Source organism: Phyllostomus discolor, chromosome 5 (genome assembly GCF_004126475.2).
Source record: "Phyllostomus discolor isolate MPI-MPIP mPhyDis1 chromosome 5, mPhyDis1.pri.v3, whole genome shotgun sequence".
Lineage (NCBI taxonomy): Eukaryota > Metazoa > Chordata > Mammalia > Chiroptera > Phyllostomidae > Phyllostomus > Phyllostomus discolor.
This window is the reverse complement of record NC_040907.2, coordinates 123,771,676-123,794,215: the sequence shown is the minus strand read 5'-3', so window position 1 is coordinate 123,794,215 and position 22,540 is coordinate 123,771,676. Positions and strand designations below refer to the sequence as shown.

The following is a 22,540-nucleotide window of genomic DNA, read 5'->3' as shown; positions in this document are numbered from 1 at the left end:
CCCTTCCTTCTGGAAACTGCTCCCTTCTACCTTTACTTCCCCATTCTACCTTTAATTCATCCCCACAGTTCCAACACGCATTTTATATCGCATGACGCTTCTCCCTAACCAAACAACTAGTCAAAGTTCTCCACTGGAAATTCTGAAAATGAAACTCAGAAAGAAGTGGAACTCTCTGAATGCATGATCTACATAAATAAAGCTCGGGAGAAATTGCAAACCAGGTTTTGACATATAGGACAAGAAATGAATGAAGCATATCTGAAAAGATTAAAAATGAAACAGATATGCAAAGAGAAAGAGAGATGAGAGACTAAAGAAAACATTTTGATGTTCCAGTTATTCTTGAAGTCTAATCATACCCTTGATCTCAGTTGTTAAGACAACTTCCTATCTCCACAATATTTAAGTAAATTCCACTATGTGCTAGTATGAGCTGGGTTTCTGTTTAACACAGAGTCCTAAGTAATACAGTTTCTTTCATCAACCCTATAGTTAATATTCATAGAGGCAAAATAAATAATAAATAAACTCAGTGTTTCAAATTTTTGTTTCAACTAAGAAATTCAAGTTTCCCTAAACCAGAAACATTTTACAAATTAATGTAGGCTGATAGGGAAGGTTTAAGAAATAAATAAATCTTATGATTTATTATTAAAATGGTGCCATTCTTCACTGAGTTTTAAATTGTACAATATACCTCTCAACTATTTCAAATACTTTAGTTAGAAATGCATGCATGTCCTGATGTAGGAAAAAATGTCAGGATTATAGTTCCCAGGACAGAGAATACATAAAAATTACTTGATCAAGAGTCCCCAAATTAGTAAGATTCATCAAGAATATCCACCTTTATTTGGTGGTCCCTCTAACAGGAAACATAGTAAGAGAAAAGATAAGGTATCAAAATATGAGGTCAAAATGTGACCGCCCATACGTAATGAAAAAAAAAATAGTAACTTAGATGAAAGTGCCTAGGGTGATACCTGGCACATAGAAGACACTTAAAAAATGTTACTTTCGGCTTTCCGTGCTGTTAGCGCTCTCACAAACATGGTGAAAGTCCCTAAAACCCGCCGGACATTCTGTAAGAAGTGTGGCAAGCATCAACCCCACAAAGTAACACAGTACAAGAAGGGCAAGGATTCTCTGTATGCACAGGGAAAGCGGTGTTATGACAGGAAGCAGAGTGGCTATGGTGGGCAGACTAAGCCGATTTTCTGAAAAAAGGCTAAAACTACAAAGAAGATTGTGCTGAGGCTTGAATGTGTTGAGCCCAACTGCAGATCTAAGAGAATGCTGGCTATTAAGAGATGCAAGCATTTTGAACTGGGAGGAGATAAGAGAAATAGCCAAGTGATACAGTTCTAAGCTTCATTTTTCGTTTTATTATGTGACAATAAAATCATGAGGATATGTTCACTTAAAGAAAAAAAAAATGTTACTTTTGGATGTGGGGCAAGAACTCAAGAATAGCTGGATTTGTTGCCATGGGTGTCTGAAGGCATGTGGGGAAAGAAAAGACTTGGAGAATGGTGGGAAGCACATACGACTTCAAACCTGAGCTAAGACAGTAAGAAGACATAAGTAGTCAAGTCTATTAGCAGACAGATGCAGATTCTTTATAGTTTAGGAATTTGAGTGGGAGGAAAAGAGAGTGGACAGAGGCAGTGGAAGGGAAGAAGGAAAAGACATAAATGTTAAAGTGTACGTTTTCCTTGTTGCTTATAAATGCTGGTGTTTCCAAATATTAACACATATACTTCTCATTTTAAGAAAGAATTTGCAGTATCTTCTCTTGGTTGTAAGATTACTGGTTATATTAATGAAACTGTGTATATATATCCCTGGCTTGTGTGGCTCAGTGGATTGAGCACCAGCCTGCGAACTGAAGGTGGGCAGTTCGATTCCCAGTCAGAGTACAAGCCTGGGTTGTGGGCCAGGTCCCGCGGTTGAGGGCACTCGAGACGCAGCTAATTGATATTTATCTCACACATCAATGTTTCTTCCTCTCTTTCTCCCTCCCTTCCCCTCTCTCTAAAAATAAATAAATAAATAAATTTTTAAAGAAACTGTATTTCATAACATGAATATCAAAACACTGGCTGGAGTATTTAAAAAGCAGTAATATAAAAAGCAGCAATCCTTTAGAGACTTAAACTTTTAAAACTAAGTTTGTTTTCTAATTTAGAGAGTGCTAAATATACATATGAGAAGTTTTTAAGCCTAATTTAAATTTAAAGAACATATTTAGATACACACATAAAAACTTTAAAACTATACAGTAATTAAAAACCCCAAAAATATTTAAAATGTCTGAGAAGTGGGTTCACAATCAATTCTCTTCCTTCAACTTCTGCCTTTTCTTTAATAAACATATTGTTAATAGAGTATCTCTATAAATAAATAAATTAGCTAAATAACAAGGTCAAAGTAGCACTAAAATGAAGAGACAAATTCGAATCATACACAGAGTTAGCAAAATCTACATGATCGACTCCACAGCTCTACTAGCTGGCATAACACCACCATAAACCCCCTTCTGCTCCAAAACAAATTTCATCTGTTTTGATTCACACTGGAACTCCTGATAAGAGAACTTTAATGTCTTCACCACCCTAAGGACACAGGGGGAAAGTAAAATTTTGTACAGTATACATTTTAGACTTTTTTAAGCTTTAGTAAAGGAATATGAGATGAAGGAAAACTATTCAAAAAGAGTTTTCAATAAAACATCATTAAAGACTGAATTTTTTGTTATATTACTTAAAAAATAATTTGAAAAAATGGCATTCCCTTTAGAAAATAATGTTTATACAAACAATAACCAATCACAGTAAACAATAAAAATTATCTAATTCATAATAACAAATACATTAATTACCTGAGATGAAGCTTAACTTAAATTGATCCTGAAATGTTTAACTCAGAATGCATCAAAGACTATTTTGAAGTTTAAACTATAAACTTCTTAGAAAAAATAGGTGTAAATCTTCACAAGCTTGGTTAGGCAATTAGAAATAATACCCAGGCAAGTTTCTTAGATATGACACCTAAAATATAAGAAGCCAAAGAAAAAACTGGATAAACTGGATATATTTTATCAAAACTTAAAACTTTTGTCCTTCAAGAAAGTGAAAAGACAACACACAGAATGTGAAATACAATGTGCAAATCGTAGTTCTAATAAAAGTTTAGGACGTGGAATATATACAGAACTCTTAGAACTCAACAATAAGAATAATAAATTAATAACCTATTTTTTAAATGAGAAAAGAATTTGAAGAGGCACTTCTCCAAATGGCCAATAAATACTTGAAAAAATACTCAGCATCATTAGTCATCATGGAAATGTAAAGCAATACCACAATGAGAATACTTCACAGCTCCTAGGATAGCTACTGTGAAAAAAACATCATTGACAAGGATGTGGAGAAACTGGACCACTCAGACATTGCTGGTAAGAATGTAAAATGGTATAAACTACTTTGGAAAAGCTTTTCAGTTCCTCAGAAGAGTTAAACGTAGAGTTACCATGACCTAACAATTCCACTCCTAGATAAATATCCAAAAGAAATGATAACTCACATTCATACAAACATCTGCACATGAATGTTCACAGCAGCATTATTGATAATAGCCAAAAAGGTGGAAACAACCCAAAATGAATGGATAACAAAATATGATATATCCATACAATGGAATATTATTCAGTGGTAAACAGGATGAACATCAGAAACATTACTTCATGAAAAAACCTGCAGAGATAAAAAGTAGATTAGTGGCTGTCTAGGGGAGGGGGACAGGACTGACTGCTAATGAATCTGGGCGCTCTTTTTGGAGTGATAAAATGTTCTAAAATTTCGTATTGCTTTGATTGCCCAACTCTGTGCATATACTAAAAGCCACTGAATTGCACAGTTTAAAAGATCAATTATATGGTATGTGAATTATATCTCAATATAGCTGTTTAAAAAAAGAAATTACATACATTCTCATTTCACTGGGTAAATACTGTATTTTGCCATGTATAAAGCGCACTTTTTTGCCCAAATTTTTTAGGGAAAATAAGGATTCACATTATACATGGGTGGTACTATATTCTATATCTATATAAATGTTTTTAATTCTTTTATTTATGTTTATGCATTAAAAGTGTAACTCTAGAAAGCAATAACGATGTCTGTATGTAAAATATATCCTGGAATACAATTGGTTGTTTCAAAATATAAATAAATAAATTGAATTGAAAAATTAAAACATTTTTTTCCTGAAAGTTCAGGCCAAAAACGTGGGTGCACATTATACACAGGAGCCCATTATACATGGCAAAATACAGTACATACCATAGGTATAATAATGGGTATAATAATCCCATGTATAAGGCACACAAAAATGTGGGTGCATAATATACATGGGAGCACATTATACACAGCTAAAGTATGGTACCTAGGAGTAGGAATGCTGGGTTGTATGGTAAGAGTATGTTTATGTTATAAAAAGAACTGCCAAATGTTTTTCTAAAGTTGCCATATCATTTGCATTGCCATCAGCAATGGGAGAAAGCACTAATTGCTCCATATTCTCATTAGCATTTATTGTCATTTTCCTTCATTTTTCTTAATTTTTTTAATTAATTTTCTCACTAGGTATACGGTCATATCTTGTGGTTTTAATTTGCAATTCCATAATTACTAATGATGTTTATCTTTGGGTATATTCACTTGCTGTCCACACATTTTGGGAAATTTTCTACTTAAATCTTTTGCCAATTTTGAACTAGGTTGCTTACTTACTAAATTTTGTAAGTTCTTTCCACATTCTGGATACAAGTCTTGTCAGATATGTGATAGAGAAGTATTCATTCCCAGTCTGTGGCTTGTCTTCTCACTCTCATGACACTGTTTCCAGCAGCAGGACACTGTTTCCAGCAGCAGAAGTTCTTAATCTTGATGAAGTTGAATTTAACAATGCATTGATTTATGGATCATGCTTTTGGTGTCATATTTAAGAAATCTTTGCCTGACCCAAGGTGAAGACAATTTTGTCTTATATTTTCTTCAAGATATTCTATAGCTTTAGGTCTTACCACAAGGTCTATCAACCATTTTGAACTAGTTTTTGCACAAACTGTGAGGTACTTTTTGCACTGAGGATACAATAAAGGAAAAGATTGTATTTTTAATTATATTTTATTGATTATGCTATTACAGTTGTCCTAATCTTCCCCCTTAGCCCTCTTCATCCAGCACTCCCAACTCCCTCAGGCAATCTGGGTAAAGCAGTAAGAAAATGCACCTAAAGCCCTAGCTGCTATGGCTCAGTGGATGAAGCACCTGTCTGCAAAACAAAGGGTTGCTGGTTCAATTCCCAGTAAGGGCACATGCCTGGATTGCAGGCCAGATCAGGTCCCCAGTAGGGGGTACGCAAGAGGCAACCACACACTGAGGTTTCTCTCCCTCTCTTTCTCCCTCCTTTCCTCTGTCTAAAATAAATAAAATCTTTTTTAAAAAATTAAAGAAAGAAAATCCATCTAAAAATCACTGTTAAGATGGTCTTAAAAATCAAAATGTGAAACACATGACTCATATCAATCTAATAAAAGCCATATTTAAATGTAAAAAAAAGTAGAAAGAAAATCCAGTCACTCCCTCCCTCAGTGTTGGTGGGAAGTTAAAACCACATATATCTCAGACATGGGAACTATCACACATGTCCCTTCTTTAAGCCACAATAAAAACTAAAACCAGGACTTCCGGCAAGATGGAGGCACAGGTGCACGCACCGTACCTCCATGCACAACCAAGATTAGAACAACAACAATTTAGAGGCAGAATAACACCCAGAACTGACAGAGAATTTATCGGAATGTAAGTCGGACAGCCAAGAAGTTGAAGTAGACCCGTTCATCCAGACCGGTAGGAGGGGCAGAGAGGAGCAGCTGGGCGCAAATCGCGGCAGGTAGAGAACAGGGTGAATTGGGCGCATAAGGCATCTGGGGCGCACAAGATCACAGTGGGTGGACCCTGAGTATGCAAGCAGCAGCTGGCAGACCCAGTGAGGCAGCGATTGTGGACCAGGGTGAAGTGCGCAACCCAGGATCCCAGAGAAGAGACTGAGGTCCCAGGAGAACAGAGATACCACCATTGTTCCCTCTCCCTCCCGCCCCCACATACGATGTCACAATCTAGCAACTGGGGTGCCCAGCCCCAGTGAACACCTAAGGCTCCGCCCCTCACCGTAACAGGAGTGGCCAGGCCAAAAAAAAAAAAAAAAAAAGAGAGAGAGAGAGAGAGAGAGAGATGTCTCAAACAGAAGAACAGATCAATGCCCCAGGACTCATCCTTTTCAGCGACCAAGAGATAGCCAATCTATCAGATGCACAGTTCAAAACACTGGTGATCGGGAAGCTCACAGAATTGGTTGACTTTGGGCGCAAATTTGGTGAACAAATGCAGGTTACCATAAAAGAAATGAAGGAAGATGCATGGAGAACCAATAAGGATGGGAAGGAAACTGGGACTCAAAACAATAGAGTGGACCAGAAGGAAGAAAAAAACCAATGAGGAAAGAATGGAGAAATAAGAATTCAAAAAAACAAGGAGAAGCTTAGGAACCTCCAGGACATCTTCAAACGTTCCAACATCCAAATTATAAGAGTACCAGAAGGGGAAGAGGAAAAGCAACAGATTGAACACATATTTGAACAAATAATAAAGGAGAACTTCCCCAATCTGGCAAAGGAAATAGACTTCCAGGAAGTCCAGGAAGCTCAGAGAGCCCCAAAGAAGTTGGACCCAAGAAGAAACACACCAAGGCACATCATAATTACATTAGCCAAGGTAAAAATGAAGGAGAGAATCCTAGAAGCAGCAAGAGATAAGGGGACAGTCACCTACAAAGGAGTTCCCATAAGACTGTCAGCTGATTTCTCAAAAGAGACCTTACAGGCAAGAAGGGGCTAGAAAGAAGTATTCCAAGTCATGAAAGACAAGGACCTGTATCCCAGATTACTCTATCCAACAAAGCTTTCATTTAGAATGGAAGGGCAGATAAAGTGCTTCTCAAATAAGGTCAAGTTAAAGGAGTTCATCATCACCAAGCCCTTATTTTATGAAATGTTAAAGGGACTTATCTAAGAAAAGAAGATAAAGAAAAAACATGTATAGTAAAAGGACAGCAAAGTCACAATTATTAACAACCACACCTAAAGCAAAACCAAAAGAAACTAAGCAAACAACTAGAACAGGAACAGAACCACAGAAATGGAGATCACATGGAGGGTTAGCAACAGAGGAGTGGGAAGAGGAGAGAGGGGGAAAAGGTACAGAGAATAAGTAGCGTAGATTGTAGGTTGAAAATAGATAGGGGGAGGGTAAGAATAGTATGGGAAATGTAGAAGCTAAAGAACTTATAAGTATGACACATGGACATGACTAAAGGGGGGGATATGTGTGGGAGAGGGTGTACAGGGTGGAGGGGAGTGAAGGGGGAAAATGGGACAACTGTAATAGCAAATCAATAAAATACATTAAAAAAAAAAAAACTAAAACCAACCACCCTTCTTCACTCTTGCTTCATTCTGAACTAAACCTAAGCCCTTATCCTTGAACCCTTTTGCAGTTTATTGTGAAAGTAAACTTTATTTCATATTTCATATCCATTAGTGCCTTTGTGACACTGTCTAAATATTTAATAAATTCCTAGGCAGGGGGTGTCTAGTAGGAGATAACTAGGTGCACTAGCATGACAGATTTTTTGTTTTTTTGCATATCAATATCCAACTATTCCATGCTATCCTTTTGTACTAAATTGCCTTTATACCTTTGCCAAAAACAAGTTGATCATTTTTGTGTGTCTGGATTCTGTATTTTGTTCCATCGATCTGTATGCCTATCTTTTCTCCGATATCACACTGACTTGAGTACTGCAGCTATATAATAAGTTGAAATCAGGTAGTGTGAGTTTTCCAACTTTGTTCTTTTTCAAAATTGTGTTGCCTTTCCTATTTTTTTTTTCACATCCATTTTGGATTTAGTGTATCGGCTTCTATAAGAAATCCTACTGAGATCTGGACTGAAATTGTATTGAATCTATAGGTCAGTGTCGGAGGAATGAAAATCTTAACAAGAATGAGTCTTCCAATCCATAAATATGAAATACCTCTCCACTTATGTAGGTCTTCTTTGGCTTCATTCATCAGCATTTTTTTAACTTTCAGTATACAAATCTTGGACATATTTTGTAAAAGTTAATACTTAAGTATTTCATGGGTTTTGGTACTGTTAGGATGATACTTTTAAATTTTAATTTCCAATTGTTCTTGCTAGTATCAAGTAATACAATTGATTGTTATATATTGATTGTCCTTCAACCTAGCTGAATTCACCTTAGATCTACAGCTTTTTTTAACAACCTTTCAAATTTTCTGTACAGACATACTGTCCATGAATAAAAATAGTTCTTGCTCTTTGAAACACATCGTTAAAAAAACGAAGACAAGTCACAGACTGGGAAAAAATATTTCCCTATCATATATGATGTAGCTGTTCTATTCCCACATATTTATGCAAGAGGAAAGAAGGTATATATCCCTCCAAAGATTTGTACATGAATGCTCATAGCAGCTTTATTTATAACAGCTAAAAGCTGGAAACAGCCCAAATGTCTATCAACTGGTAAATGTACCAAAAAAACAAATAAACTGTGGTATATCCATACAGTGTAATACTACTCAGCAATAAAAAGGAGTAATACATAACATGGACGAAAATATATACATAATAAAACCACATATACTAGAATGGAGGAAAATAAATTCATGGTTGTAGAGGATGTGAATCTAGATATGTGCTTCCATTCAACACTTATTCAGATTTAATATCAAGTACAATGTTAGCAACGTGCTTACATACCATGTAACATTTATGTCTTATTTCTCCTATGAAACATTTCTCATCAGTCTTTTGATTTTTCCCACCATGTGTACTGGGCACATTATAAATGCTTTTAAAATTGAGTAGAATGACTAAGTTAATTACTACTAACCAGGAACCCTACCTTATTTCAACTCCTAATGTTGAAAACTTTCTAATACATTGTTAATATGCCATTGTTTTTTTTTCCCCTTCCATTACTTCAGAGGCAGTTTGACCAATTCTCAAGGATGGAATAATATAAAGTGTGAATCAGAAAACAGACAACCTGGGTCCAAGACATAGCTCTGCTACTTACTATATCTAGGGCAAACTACTTCTTTGAGTCCCAACCTATTAGCCCTTCATTTGTAAAATGAGGATGATATAAAACTTACTCACAAAATTATTCTAAAGCTCAAACTATATAAAAGAACACTTCATAAATTGTCAAGTGCCTTAGTTGTAATCTAGTAGATTTAAACATCTGTTTAGGACCCAGTCCAATTCCCCAAGAAAATCCTTTCGGGGAAAGAAAAAAAACTATTGACATGTTTCTTTTCCTTAAGAAAATGCAGCTAGAATAAAAGTGGTTAAAGTTTACTGTAACTATATAGGCAGACACTACTTACAAATGGAGAAGCAGCTCAAACGCCCAGCAAGAAGAGAAAGAGGCTTAGTATATCAATTTGATAAAACACTATTTAAGTTAAAAATAGTAAACCACCCAGCCAGTGTGGCTCGGTTGGTTGGAGCATCATCTGGGAAACCACAAGGTCACGGGTTCCATTACTGGTGGGAGCACATACCTAGGTTTTGGGTTCAGTCCCAAGGTGGGCACATGAGAGAGACAACAATTTGATGTTTCTCTCACATCGATGTCTCTCTCTCCCTTTCTCTAAAATCAATAAACATATCCTTGGGTGAGAATTAAACATAAAAATAAAATAGATTTAAAATTTTTCATTATATAGAAACGCAAACCTTTAACTAGTTTCCCAAATATACATACACATTCATTTGGCTTATCTCTTACATAGTCATACAACACACACACACACAGCACTATGATTTAATTATAGGGTTGGAGATTTCACTTTAAGAGCAACAGAGCTTAATACCAAGGGCCTGTGCGATTTATTTGTTTACCTTCAAGCATTTTCCACTTTCAGAATAGTACAAAGAAATGTTACATGTTGGGGGCAGTGGCAGGGAGAGGCAAAGGGGGGAAATATGATATATGACTGCCTAGACAATTTAGCAATTCAACAATTCTCCTACCAACCTATTAATGTTTGTCAAAAAAACTTCTAGCAAAAATTTATTATCATCTATATACTCAGTCCAGTCAGACTCAAAAGCCCAGCTCAATTTTCAGAAATATTCAAGAAATACTGCCTCAATATACCTAGATATCCTTAAAGATTAACTTCACATCTCTTCTAATTGTTTAGTTCTTATAAGTTTCTACATATGCTTGAGAGGAGGGAGGAGAATATCTATAAAGGGAATACAAAATTCCATTCAGATGTGTATATGTACTTGCATTTTTTCACTCAGGTCCCACACCCTCTATTACATTCTCAATAGATTTCATGAACTCAAATGAGGTTGAGAACTGCTACTATGTATTTCACAGAGTACACTTTTCAAATCTGAGAGCAGCAGTAGTTATATCTCAGGTGATTATTAATTGCTAAGTAAAATAAGGCTTTCTGTCCACAAACATAAAGGCTCACAAGCTTTATGACTGCATCCCTGAATTAAAAGAATTTGAACTCAACTGCTTTCTGAAAGACACTGCTTGTCAGTATACAACCCACTCTGCAGTTTTAGAAAGGGTAACATCTCCTTAACAAAAAGCCAAGATTCACCTGCAACAACTTGGACTACCTAGCTGATAAAAACTTTCTTTTTCCAATAGTTTTTGCACCGTCTAAATTTTTCTGCAATAATTAAAAGTTGTATACAATTTGTCATCTATTTTACTACCTTAGTTACCAAGACACTAAATACTAAATTGCCAATGTAATTACCTGCTTACCAAAGCCCTGGTTTTCTGTACTTAAAAATAAAACTCGTTTTAAGAGTGAAGGAAACAGCATCAGCCACCTAAAAAAAGGCAAAGTAGTCCTTTTCCTAGTTAGTCTATGTTAAATTTGTAAGAAACATTGCCATCAGCTATCTGAAATACTGGCAGGACTTAAGGCATAATGTTTCAAAACCAAAAATGACATAACTTTTAAAGGTAAGTGATAAAACCTATGCTTCCCACGGAACAAAAAAAGTTAAATTTGAAGTTCATATTTCAGATTCTAAAATTATACTCACAAAAAGAAATTTATACTCACAAGCTAAAAACCAAAGTTAAAGAAAAATCATAAAACACCTACTTAAATTTCAAATCAAGGCCAAACATATTCAAGGCTGTTCATTTTCAGCTTCTTGAATATTTTCTGCCTAAGGTATCCGTTTTCTCCATAGAAACTCGATGGGAAAAATCCCTTTGAAATGTTTTATAAATTAAATTCCAGTGTTCCCGCTATGCGGAATGAATATTTCATTTGATTATTTTAGGAAAAGACTAGCCTCATTCATAAGCTACGTCTAAACCTAAAAGAGAAATATGTTTCTTTCCAGAACCTAAAAAAAAAAATGAGCAAAAGAGTTGATGAAAGAACACTCCTGCCACGTCTTTTCCCCTCCCCCTCTCACGTAGTGGCTATTTCATCCCTTTCGAGTGCATTCCAAGGGAAAGTCGGAGCCGCAGCTCTTGGAGAAACCAGAAACAGTTAAGTTGAAATTGGCAAGCCGCCTTCGCCTTTCGGATCAATTCATAAAAGGAGATAGATCTAGGTTCTTATTCATCCCGTTCTAAAAGCAAACAGTCCAAAAATTCCAAGAGTCATCTCCACTCTATCCGGGACACATAAGATGTTTAGTTCTTAAAATTGAACTGTATTTAATATACTCTATTATTTAGGAAAATAATCTCATAGTTATGGTACCACTGCTCCCCCTTAAGACATAGACTTGGGGGCCATTCATGTACTCCAACTCAAGGTTCTCACACAACTATGGAATTCGTTTTACTAATGTGGACTTTAAAAACAGCAAACTGCTGAGAAAGAGGGACAGGGGAGAAGCTCCTGTGCTTTAAAAAAAAAAAAATCTGTGTAAAAAGAAGGAAGGAAAAGAAGGCTTCCCCGAAGACAGGGTGATCTGACAGCCGACTTCCTCAACCAGTCGGCAACTCGCCGCCCGGGGCTACGTCTAGCTGCTAAAGCAGCACCGCGGTGCGCAACAGTTGAGTTAGCCCCGTACTTCTCTCCATTGACCCCCGTGGCTTTTCGATAGTGGGAAAAATGCCTGGAGGGCTTCAGCTCTGAGCTTTAAAATCCACTGTCCGTGGCCACATGCTAGCTATCTGCTGCCAGGGAAGCCAAAACCCCACGTCCCGCACGCACATTCCATCAGTTTTGCAGGGAGGACCAGGTATGAGAGGAGCTCGAAAAAATCAACAGGGTGATTCCTTCCCGGGAAGGAATATTCACGAAAGTTCTGGTCCCCTGGGCGGGGACGGAGGCTGCCGCAGCCCGAACGGCTGGAGGCGCCCACCAGGGAGGAGGTGAGTAAGAGAGCATACACCAGGGCAGAAAGGGGCCTCTGGGCCAAACAGGGGTCGCGCGGCGCAGGCCGAGGGGCCGAGTTCCCAGAAAAGACACTGAGGCTGCGGTGGAATACTGGCGAACCCTCGCCCCCCTAGCTATCCCACCAAAAGGGACAGGCACAGGACCACCAGGGCGGTACAGTAAGGACCACAGCTGCCTGAGGGCCTCGGCCTCAGTTTCCAAGATCCGGGGAGCGTCTCACCTGAGAAGTAGGGCAGGAGCGCCTTCTTCAGTCCCCTGTTGCCAGCACACGGGCGGGTTACCTACTGCTTCTCTTCTACCCGCTGGCGGCGCGACTGGGCGGCAGAGGGAGCCAGTAAGCCTTTTTATAACCTCTAGGCCGCCACGGCAACGCTGGATAGGAGGCGACTGCAGCCCTCTCTACGTGAGCCCTATCACACCAGCGTGTCACCGACTGCGCAGGCGCCCGCCCGGCCTCGCTCCCGCCCCCACACCCCAGCCCACACCCGTCGCCCACGCCCACACTCTCCGCTAGCGGGTGGAGTCTGAGGCCCGGGGGTGGGGCCGGCAGCCAGGCCTGGGACTTAACGCGCCTGCGCAAAATGCTCAGCACGCCGTTGGCTCGGTGGTTACCGCGGATTTGCCCTGCTCGTTCTTACCACGTTATTTAGCACCTGAATGGCGGGATCAGCCCCAGGATTAAAAGATGAAGCCACCAGCAAGGAAATATCCTAAATATGAGAAGGGGAGCATGATAGCGTAGAAAACAAAGCAGAAAGGAAGCTTCCGGTGGACAAAATAAAGTATATCCGTGGTAGGATACCGAGAGTGGTCCTGAGGCTTTTGCTTTTTAAGCTCCCTCTGTCACCTCTGCTCTCGTGCAGATCTCGCTCCATCGCCCATCTTTATACTTTATCGGTAGAAAATGGACTCTGCACTTCTTTTTCTGGGTTCTGTTCCTGGCCCAGCTAACCTCTGGGCGTTAACCTCTCTATCTCTGTTTCCTCATGTGTAGAATAGTAATCAGGGTAGATACCTCATAGGATTATTGTGAGAATTAAGTAATAATGTACCTAATGTTCTTAGCACAAGCATAACATACAGAAAGGACTTGATAAATATTAGATTGTGTTGTTGTAACATAAAAGACACCCAATGTTGTTTTTGGTCTTAGTCTAACATTTTCCTTGGTCATTGTATTCGTAAAAGAAGAAAGCCTTACTATCAGGAAGCATATACATTGAAGGAGATGATCTTTCTCTTGTCAGGGAAAGGGAAGAATGCCTTCTCTAAGATTTACTGTCCGCCAAAAATTGTTTCTGAAGTTTTCCATGGATGCTAAAAAGCATAGTGATTAATAATTAACATTTGACTGTTATCTAGGAGGTGGGGTTCATTATACAGATACAGAAATAGAGAAAGTTTACTTTGGGAACCCTAAGCAACCAGAAAATAACTATACAGTAATCTCCCCTTATCTGGGATTTCACTTTCTGCAGTTTCCGTGGTTTCAAGTTACTTGCCATCAATCATGGGATGAAAATATTATATGAAAAATTCCATAAGTAAACAATTTAGTAAATAATTCATAAGTTTTCAATTGTACACCTCTGAGTACTGTGATGAAATCTTGAGCCAGCCTGCTCCATTTTACCCAGGTCATGAATCATCCTTTTGTCCAGCTTACCCACGATGGTTATGCTCCCCACCTATCAGTCACTTAGTAGCCAGCCCTGTAGGTTATCAGATCCACTGTCCCAGTATCACAGTGCTTGTGTTCAAGACCTTTTTTTTACTTAATGGCCCCAAAGCTCAAGATTAATGAGGCTGGCAATCCGGATATGCTAAAGAGAAGCTGTAAATGAAAAGGTTAAAATTCTTCACTTAATAAGGAAAGAAAAAAATCACATTTTAAGGTTGCTAAAAATGAATGTTCCATCTGTAAACTGTGAAAAAAAAGAAAAAAATTCATGCTAGTGTTGCTGTTGTACCTAAAACTGAAAAAATTATGGCCACAGTGTGTGACAAATCCTTAGTTAAGACGAAAAAGGCATTACATTTGTGGATGGAATGCATAAACAGAAAGCTTTGTGTTCCAGTTGACAGCAAAGTGTTGCACCAGAAAGTACTGATCCTCAGCAAGGGGTTCCCTGAAGTGAGTGACCATTTTAACATAACTTTTATTACAGTACATTGTTATACTTATTCTATTTTATTATGTTGTTATCAATATCTTACTGTGCCTAACTCATAAATTGAACTTTATCATAAGTATGTATGCATTGAAAAAAAACCATAGTATTGATTATATATAGGATTTGACACTATCTGCACTTATAGGTATCTACTAGAGATTTTGGAACATATCCTCTGTGGATAGGGGAGACTACTGTATAGTGATGTCTAAATCAACTGTTCTGAAAACATGGTCGGGGGGCCAGGGTCAAAATTATTTCATGGTAAGATTTTATTTGCCTTTTTCACTGTAATGAAAGTACAATGGAGTTTTCCACAGTGAACATGTTCTGTACAACAGATTGAATACAGAAGCAGATTTGAGAATTAGGCCAGACATTAAAGAGACTTACAGAAAGGTGATATAATTCCTCTTTTCTCACTAAATTCTTTTTACTTTGGAAAATATAGTTACTTTTGGTTTAAAAATGTTATTTATGTGAACATGCATCAGATTTATTATTGTTTTTAAATGAATTAATAAAAAATATTTTACAGGTTTGTTTTGATTCCTAACACAGTAAATGTTGATAGATAAGATTCACATAAAAGCTTTTGGGAGTTCTCAGTACTTTTTATGAGTGTGAAATGGTCATGAGACCAGAGAGTTTGAGAACTGCTAGTGTAAACCAATAGCAGTGAGCCACCCCTTGACACAACCGGCTAAGATCTGCTAGAAAATCTTTGCCTCAAATGGAGTTGTAAACTTATCCACCAGCCCTATGTAGAGCTGAGTGAAAATTGTCAATTACCCTATAAATAAAATAGCTCCAAATCTTGAGGCAGATTTACTGTAAAGCTAAGAAAATTTCAGGGACATTCATTTGCACTAGCCCTTTCCAAGGCCCTGGAAGAGGCCCTAGCAATATGTTCACATGGTATATGCTTTTGTAAAATTTATAAAAGTAAATGTTTTTAACTGCAATGTTTTTAAGTATAATGTTTATTGATTATGCTATTACAGTTTCCCATTTTTTTCTCCACTTTATTCCCCCCACCTACCCTGCATTCCCCCTTCCACCAGCATTCTCCCACCTTAGTTCATGCCGATGGGTGGTACATATAAGTTCTTTGGCTTCTCCATTTCTTTTACTATTCTTAATTTCCCCCTGTCTATTTTATACCTACTATTTATGCTTCTTATTCTGTGTACCTTTTCCCCTATTCTTCCCTCCCCTTCCCCACTGATAACCCTCCATGTGATCTCCATTTCTGTGATTCTGTTCCTGTTATAGTTGTTTGTTTTGTTTTTATTGTTTTTTAGGTTTGGTTGTTGATAGCTGTGAGTTTGTTGCCATTTTACTGTTCATATTTTTATCTCCTTTTTCTTAAATAAGTCCCTTTAACATTTCATATAATAAGGGCTTGGTGATGATGAACTCCTTTAGCTTTACTTTGTCAGGAAAGCACTTTATCTGCCCTTCCATTCTAAATGATAGCTTTGCTGGATAGAATAATCTAGGTTGTAGGTCCTTGCTTTTCATCACTTTGAAAACTTCTTGCCGGTCCCTTCTAGCCTGCAAAGTTTCTTTTGAGAAATCAGCTGATAGTCTTATGGGAACTCCTTTGTAGGTAATTCTTCTTTTCTCTTGTTGCTTTTAAGATTCTCTCCTTTTCTTTAACCTTTGGTATTTTAAATGTGATGTGTCTTGGTGTGGTCCTCTTTGAATCCAATTTCTTTGGGACTCTGTGTGCTTCCTAGAGTTGTATGTCTATTTCCTTTGCCAAATGAGGGATGCGTTCTTTCACTATTTCTTCAAATCAGTTTTCAGTTTTTTGCTCTCCCTCTTTTCTTTCTGACATCCCTACAATTTGGATGTTGGCACTTTTGGAGATGTCCCAGAGTCTTTTTATTCACTCCTCACTTTTTTGAATTCTTGTTTCTTCATTCTGTACTGGTTGACTGCTTATTTCTTCCTTATGTTCCAAATCATTGATTTGAACCCCAGCTTCCTTCCCTTTTCTGTTGGTTCCTTATGGATTTTTTTTATATCACTTAGTGTAGCCTTCATTTCTTCCCCTATGCATTTGCCATGCTCATTGAAGTCTCTAAGCATCCTTACTGCCAGTTTTTTGAAGTCTGCATCTGACAGGTTGGCCATCTCTGTGTCACTTAGTTCTATTTCTGGAGATTTTATCTGTTCTTCACTTGGGCCATATTTCTTTGTCTCCTCAATTTGGCAACCTCCCTGTGTTTGTTTCTGTGTATTAGGTACAGCTTCTTTGACTCTGTCTTGGTGCAACTGTTACATTGTAAGGGGTGGAGCCTTAGGTATTCTCCCGGTTGGGGCAACTTGCTTCACTGCTTTGTGGTGCTGTATGTGGGGGAGGGGTCAGAGAGAGAACAATGCCAGTTGCTTGGCTCTCACCCCATTTCCAGTCACTTCCCACACTTCCTATACACAACTGGCAACCCTCTAGCTGCTGCCTTGGTGCTGAATCCCAGAGTGGGTGGGTTTGCATACATTCAAGGGTGGTGCAGGCCCTTTAAATAGACTTTCCTGAGAGACTGGCTGTTTCTTCTGCTTCCCCAACCCCCACTGATTTTTACAGCCAGAAGTTATGATGCTTTATTTTCCTGGCACTGGAACCCTGGGCTGCGCAGTATGGCCTGAGGCTGGGATGGCTTGTTCCCCAGGTGTCCCTCCTGGTTTTTATCCACCACAAGTGAATATGGGACCACCCATTCCAGCCGCCACCACCACTGCCTCACTGCTGCTGCCATACTACATCCTCTCTGCCCCAGTTCCCGTCTCTGCCCTTCCTACCCATCTGGATGAATATTTCTTCTTTAATTTCTTCAAACTTCCATCCAGTTTCATTTTCTAGTAGTTCTGGTTGTATTTTTTTGAGATTAGTTGTGACTTCTCTTATGGTTGTGCACGGAGGTGAAACATGTCTCTCTACACCTCTATCTTGGCCAGAAGTCTTGTGACAATATTTTCTAAAGCTGGTGCCCTGAGTCCTCAGCTTTTAACTCAGAATCTCATGGGCTGCCTGCTCAGGAATGCAGGAAATCAAACCGTTGTCCTGTCTGTCCTATAGCTTGAGACAGGGAGGGCTTAAGTACCCTGGTTCCTCACACCATGAGATCAAAAAATCGTCTACACATTGAAAGAGATATGGGGTGTGCTGTTAGGGAGGGTGGCAAATCAAGTTTACAGGAGTCATAGGGAGAGTAGGGCAGGCTGGTCTCACTCCCTTCCTGACTTACTGCTGATTTGACATTCTACCTGCTTTCATGGGTAAGCTTTCAGCAATCACCCAATGTGTACCACAGTCCTATGCCTTTCTTTTATCCATGATATGTGAATGGCTCCTTTAAATGAATGAGAAATTGTCCTAATCAACATCATCCAAAGACTGTCCTTCCTAACTTCAAGTCCCATGACTGGAATCACTCAACAGCACTGTGATGTATTTTCAATGAGGTGCCTTTCTTAACTGACTTTCTTTCTTAAATGCTGCCTTGTTTGGTCCCTAAATCAATAAATTTGTCATATATATCATATATTTTTTCTTTCAGAAATAATGACATAGACAACATTCCAAAACATAAAAATATATCAAAGTGCAGATCCAAGAAACTTACTTTACTCCCAATCAAGGGTGACCCCATGGCCTGATAAGCTTGAGTCACATCACTAATGTGACAACCTGTCTCAACACAGTGATTGGTTTAGGAATGGGCACTTAACCCAGTTCCCAAACGATTCATGACACTCCTTTAACCTCAGGAATTGTTTCTCCAGGAAGAAGAGATTGTAGCCTAAGTTGATCCACATAAAGTAGAGACCAATACTATTTATTTATTTATTTATTTATTTATTTATTTATTTATTTATTTTTAGAGAGGGAAGGGAGGGAGATAGAGAGAGAGAAACATCAATGTGTGGTTGCTGGGGGTTATGGCCTGCAACCCAGGAATGTACCCTGGCTGGGAATAAAACCTGGGACACTTTGGTTCCCAGCCTGCACTCAATCCACTGAGCTACGCCAGCCAGGGCAAGACCAATACTTTTGTTTCATGCCTGAGGGTCGACATACTCTCTGGATAAGAACAAGAAAATAAATAGCCCTAAGATCTTCTGGCAGCCATTTTCCCATCATGAAAGAAGCCGACGTGAGCACAAAGCCAACCCATAAAGCAAGTCAGAGCGGAGAGGAGTTGAGAAAAACCTTAATTCAGTGGAATCTGCGGTCTTACATATAGTTGGATGTTTTAGCCATGCAATCTAATAAATTTCCTTATTGTTTAAGCAAATTAAACTTGAGTTTTCTTAAGTCTCAATTGCAAGTAACCAAACACCTCTTAACTGATGTAGTACCTAGCATTAGTATTATGAGTCCTTTTAGAGGAGGCTCCAGTTCAGCCTTCAACTGTTTTTTTGTTTTGAAAAGTTTCTAATTCCAACATATGTACCATATTTTGCCGTGTATAATACGCACCCATGTTTTTGACCCAAACTTTTGGGGAAAAAGTTTTTGTTTTAATTTTTAGTTCAGTTTTTATTTATTTATATTTAAATACTTTTTGTATTATAAAGGAATTTTAGCATTTATTTTTCAACATACTATGGTACACAAAATTTTATATAACAAATAATTATAAAACACAAGAACAGATACAAGGTATTTCAGGTACTACCTATGCATAATGTGCATCCTTATTTTCCCCTCAAAAATTTGGACAAAAGTTATGCATAATACATGACAAAATATGGTACTTGTTTTCCAAAACTAAAACAATGGTGTCAGAAGAATACCACCTTTTACCAAGCACCTGTTGTAATAAGGAAGCCTATTTTAGTTATTTATTTATTCATACGTTCAAATGTTTATTGAGAAAAAAAACAGCACTGACCATTGTGGCTCAGTCCCACAAAGCAAAAGGGTGCCAGTTTGATTCTCCTGGTAAGGGATCATGCCTGCATTGCAGGTTCAGTCTCTAGTGTGGGCGCATGCAGAGACAGCTGTTCCTGATTGATGTTTCTCTCACACATTGATGTTTCTTTCCCTCTTTCTTCCTCCATTCCCCCTCTCTAAAAAATGTTTTTAAACCTCAAATATTTATTGAGCACCTACAACATGCCAGGCATTTTATCAGGCATTGCAAATATATTGATGAATGAAGCATAGTTATTTACCAACTTTTGTTGTGAACAATTTATGAGTAGCATGACAGCTATATCAGGTTCCATTTTCTCCTGTTCCATTTTCTGCTATCTTTCCTTAGCAATGAATGTATCACTCTTTGGATATAAATATCACTCTTAGCACTAACTATTAAATATTTTCAAGTGCTGTAGCTTTCAGGGGAATATCCAACAGCCATTTTGTTAAGCATAGGAAATGTTTACAAAATTTAAAAGTATTTCACTAAAAACAATAAGTTACATTTTAGGAGAATGTTTCTGTTTAGAAACAAACAGCATTTGACTTGACTGTCTGAAAGATTTGTAGAGCTTGGCCAGTCCATGCATTCTCCCACCCCAATGAACTTGTCAAGAGCTCAAAGGAACCACACAAGAATGCCAGAAATCTCAACTTTATTTGGTGAATAAGACTGAAGAGTTTAGGACCTAGAATTTATTCAGTCTCAGAGTTATAGTATTTGCTCGGAAGAAAATTTCCAGTCCGGAAGGAGCACTGGTGGCATCAGTGAGCACAGGTGCTTCTGGTCCACCATTAACAGTGAAGCAGGGTGACCCTAGGTGAATTGCTTTAATTGTTATGCTGAAATTTTCTTCATCTAGCAAATAGCCAAAAGTCATTTTTAGAATCAACTGAGATAGTTGTTTTGAAAGTTCTTGGAAAAGTACAAAGTCCTTACTATATTTATAAAAGTAATCATCATTGGATGCTGTATAGCATAGAATTGTATGAAGTTTTATTCTGTTGGTTTTTGATCACAGAACCAAAGTTGATGAATTTTACAACTATTTCAATGACTTTGAAAAGAATTATGAAATGCAAGGATTAGTCTTAATCTGAATGGATGCAAGGGGTAAAGAGAAGGAAGCTTACTTACAGCATCTATAATTAGTCCATAGTTAATGTTAGCTCTTAAGTTAACCCTAAAGTTAGAGATCACTGCTTTGTATCCTTTACCAATTTAAGGAATGCTTTTAATTGAGTTATTCTACTAGATTGATTGCATTAATAGTCCCAATTCTTTCCTACTTCCTGTATCCATTCCTGTTTAGTGAAAAATAATAATAATTTACCTTGCCCAAAATGAGGTTTGGCTTTTACTCTCAGTTTCTGGGAGGTAATTTTATGCCTGATGGGAGCCTTGCATCAGACACACTGGATAACAGTGTGATTTAGGGTAGGAGTTGACCACACCCAGTGATCGCAGAGTAGGGAGTAGCACACCAGAAGGACCAACAGTGTGATTTAGGGTGGGGGCTTTGGGTGACAGAACCTTAGCATGAACTCTGGACACCAATGCGTAGGTGAGTTTCCCTGGCTGGCAGCATCCTACATGCATTGTCATACATGGATGCAGGGAAAGTACTGCATCCTGACTGTGGGGAGAGAACAATGGAAGCCGCACATTTAACACTTCCCTAGACTCCCTTTGTCTGATTTTAATCTGTACCTTTTCCCTGTAATAAGCCATCGCTGTAAGTACAATAGTTTTCAGTGAGTTCCACAAATCCTTCTATTGAGAGTGGTTTTGGGAACCCCTTGAACTTGCAGTGGGTATCAGAAGTGAGGGTGCTGTCCTGTGGGGACTATTCCCTCTAACTTTGTGGTTGGCCTAAACCCCTCACTACACTGTTTGCCACGTAACCTTGTAATGAATTCCCATTTTAACTCTGGGCCTGACTGTAAGACATGCTTTGTGACACAAGCAGAGACTCGCATTTTTCCATTTGTGCTTTTGCCCTCTACCATCACCATCAAAAGAATATGCTCAGGCTAGCTGGCTAGCAAATGAGAGACACGTGGTGCAGCGCCCACCCACCCCCACCATCCTAGCCAGGACCATTGTAGATTGTCCAATGGTATAAACGAGCATGATCAAGATCAGCAGAACCACCTAGCCAACTACCCTGGAGGTGAGTAGTAGACCTTTGTAGGCCTCTGTGATTTTGTGGTGGTTTATAAAGCACTATTGTGACCATAGATTACAGATAACAGCTACCTCCTCAGCTACTACCACCGTCATGTAGGGATAAAGACAATATGAATCGTGAAAATCATGAGGAAAATCTCCAAATTCTTTTCATCCAACATTGAAAACTTAACGACTATATATGTTATAATTCTTACATTATAATATATTAGAGATTTAGAAATGTCTCCAACTGAGGCCTAGAGAAGTGAAATAATCACTAGATTGGGTAACAGAACAATTTACACTTGCTTTGGGAATATAACCACACAGAGTGCGCGCTTTGTCTAATTCTCAGAACTCCTCAGATGCTGGGGCAAAGATGGGACTGTGCAAGCCAAGAGAGAAGCAAAAAGTTAGCTATAGTCACAGCCCATGATTGAACTGATAATGAGACTGACAATTTCATATCTTTCTTTATCTTCTGCCGACTTTCTGACTGAATCACTAGTGACTACAATGAAATGCCCCTTAAGTAATCATATTTTTTTAAAAAGAGGGGGAGAGGAAAAGTAAAGAGTTCAATTAATAGGAAACAAAACCATATTCAGTCTAGTGACTGTATTTCACTAACAAAATCATGTATTCAAATTAATTTTGACCTTGGTATACCCTAACTGTTCTGTTTCATCTGG

At 38.2% G+C, this 22,540-nt stretch overlaps 1 protein-coding gene and 1 pseudogene across 2 annotated transcripts in view; one reads left to right on the top strand and one right to left on the bottom strand.

Annotated features, from left to right (window-relative positions):
* P4HA1 (prolyl 4-hydroxylase subunit alpha 1) overlaps positions 1 to 13,004 on the bottom strand; it is an 82,755-nt gene extending 69,751 nt beyond the window's left edge. Inside the window, exon 1 of one of the 2 annotated variants that reach the window (XM_028512131.2) lies at positions 12,789 to 13,004. The gene's annotated coding sequence lies outside the window, so the exon portion shown is untranslated. The remainder of the gene's footprint in view (positions 1 to 12,788) is intronic. The other variant, XM_028512130.2, reaches the window with a different exon arrangement.
* LOC114496568 lies at positions 1,006 to 1,425 on the top strand (annotated as a pseudogene).
* Positions 13,005 to 22,540: the final 9,536 nt, after the last annotated feature.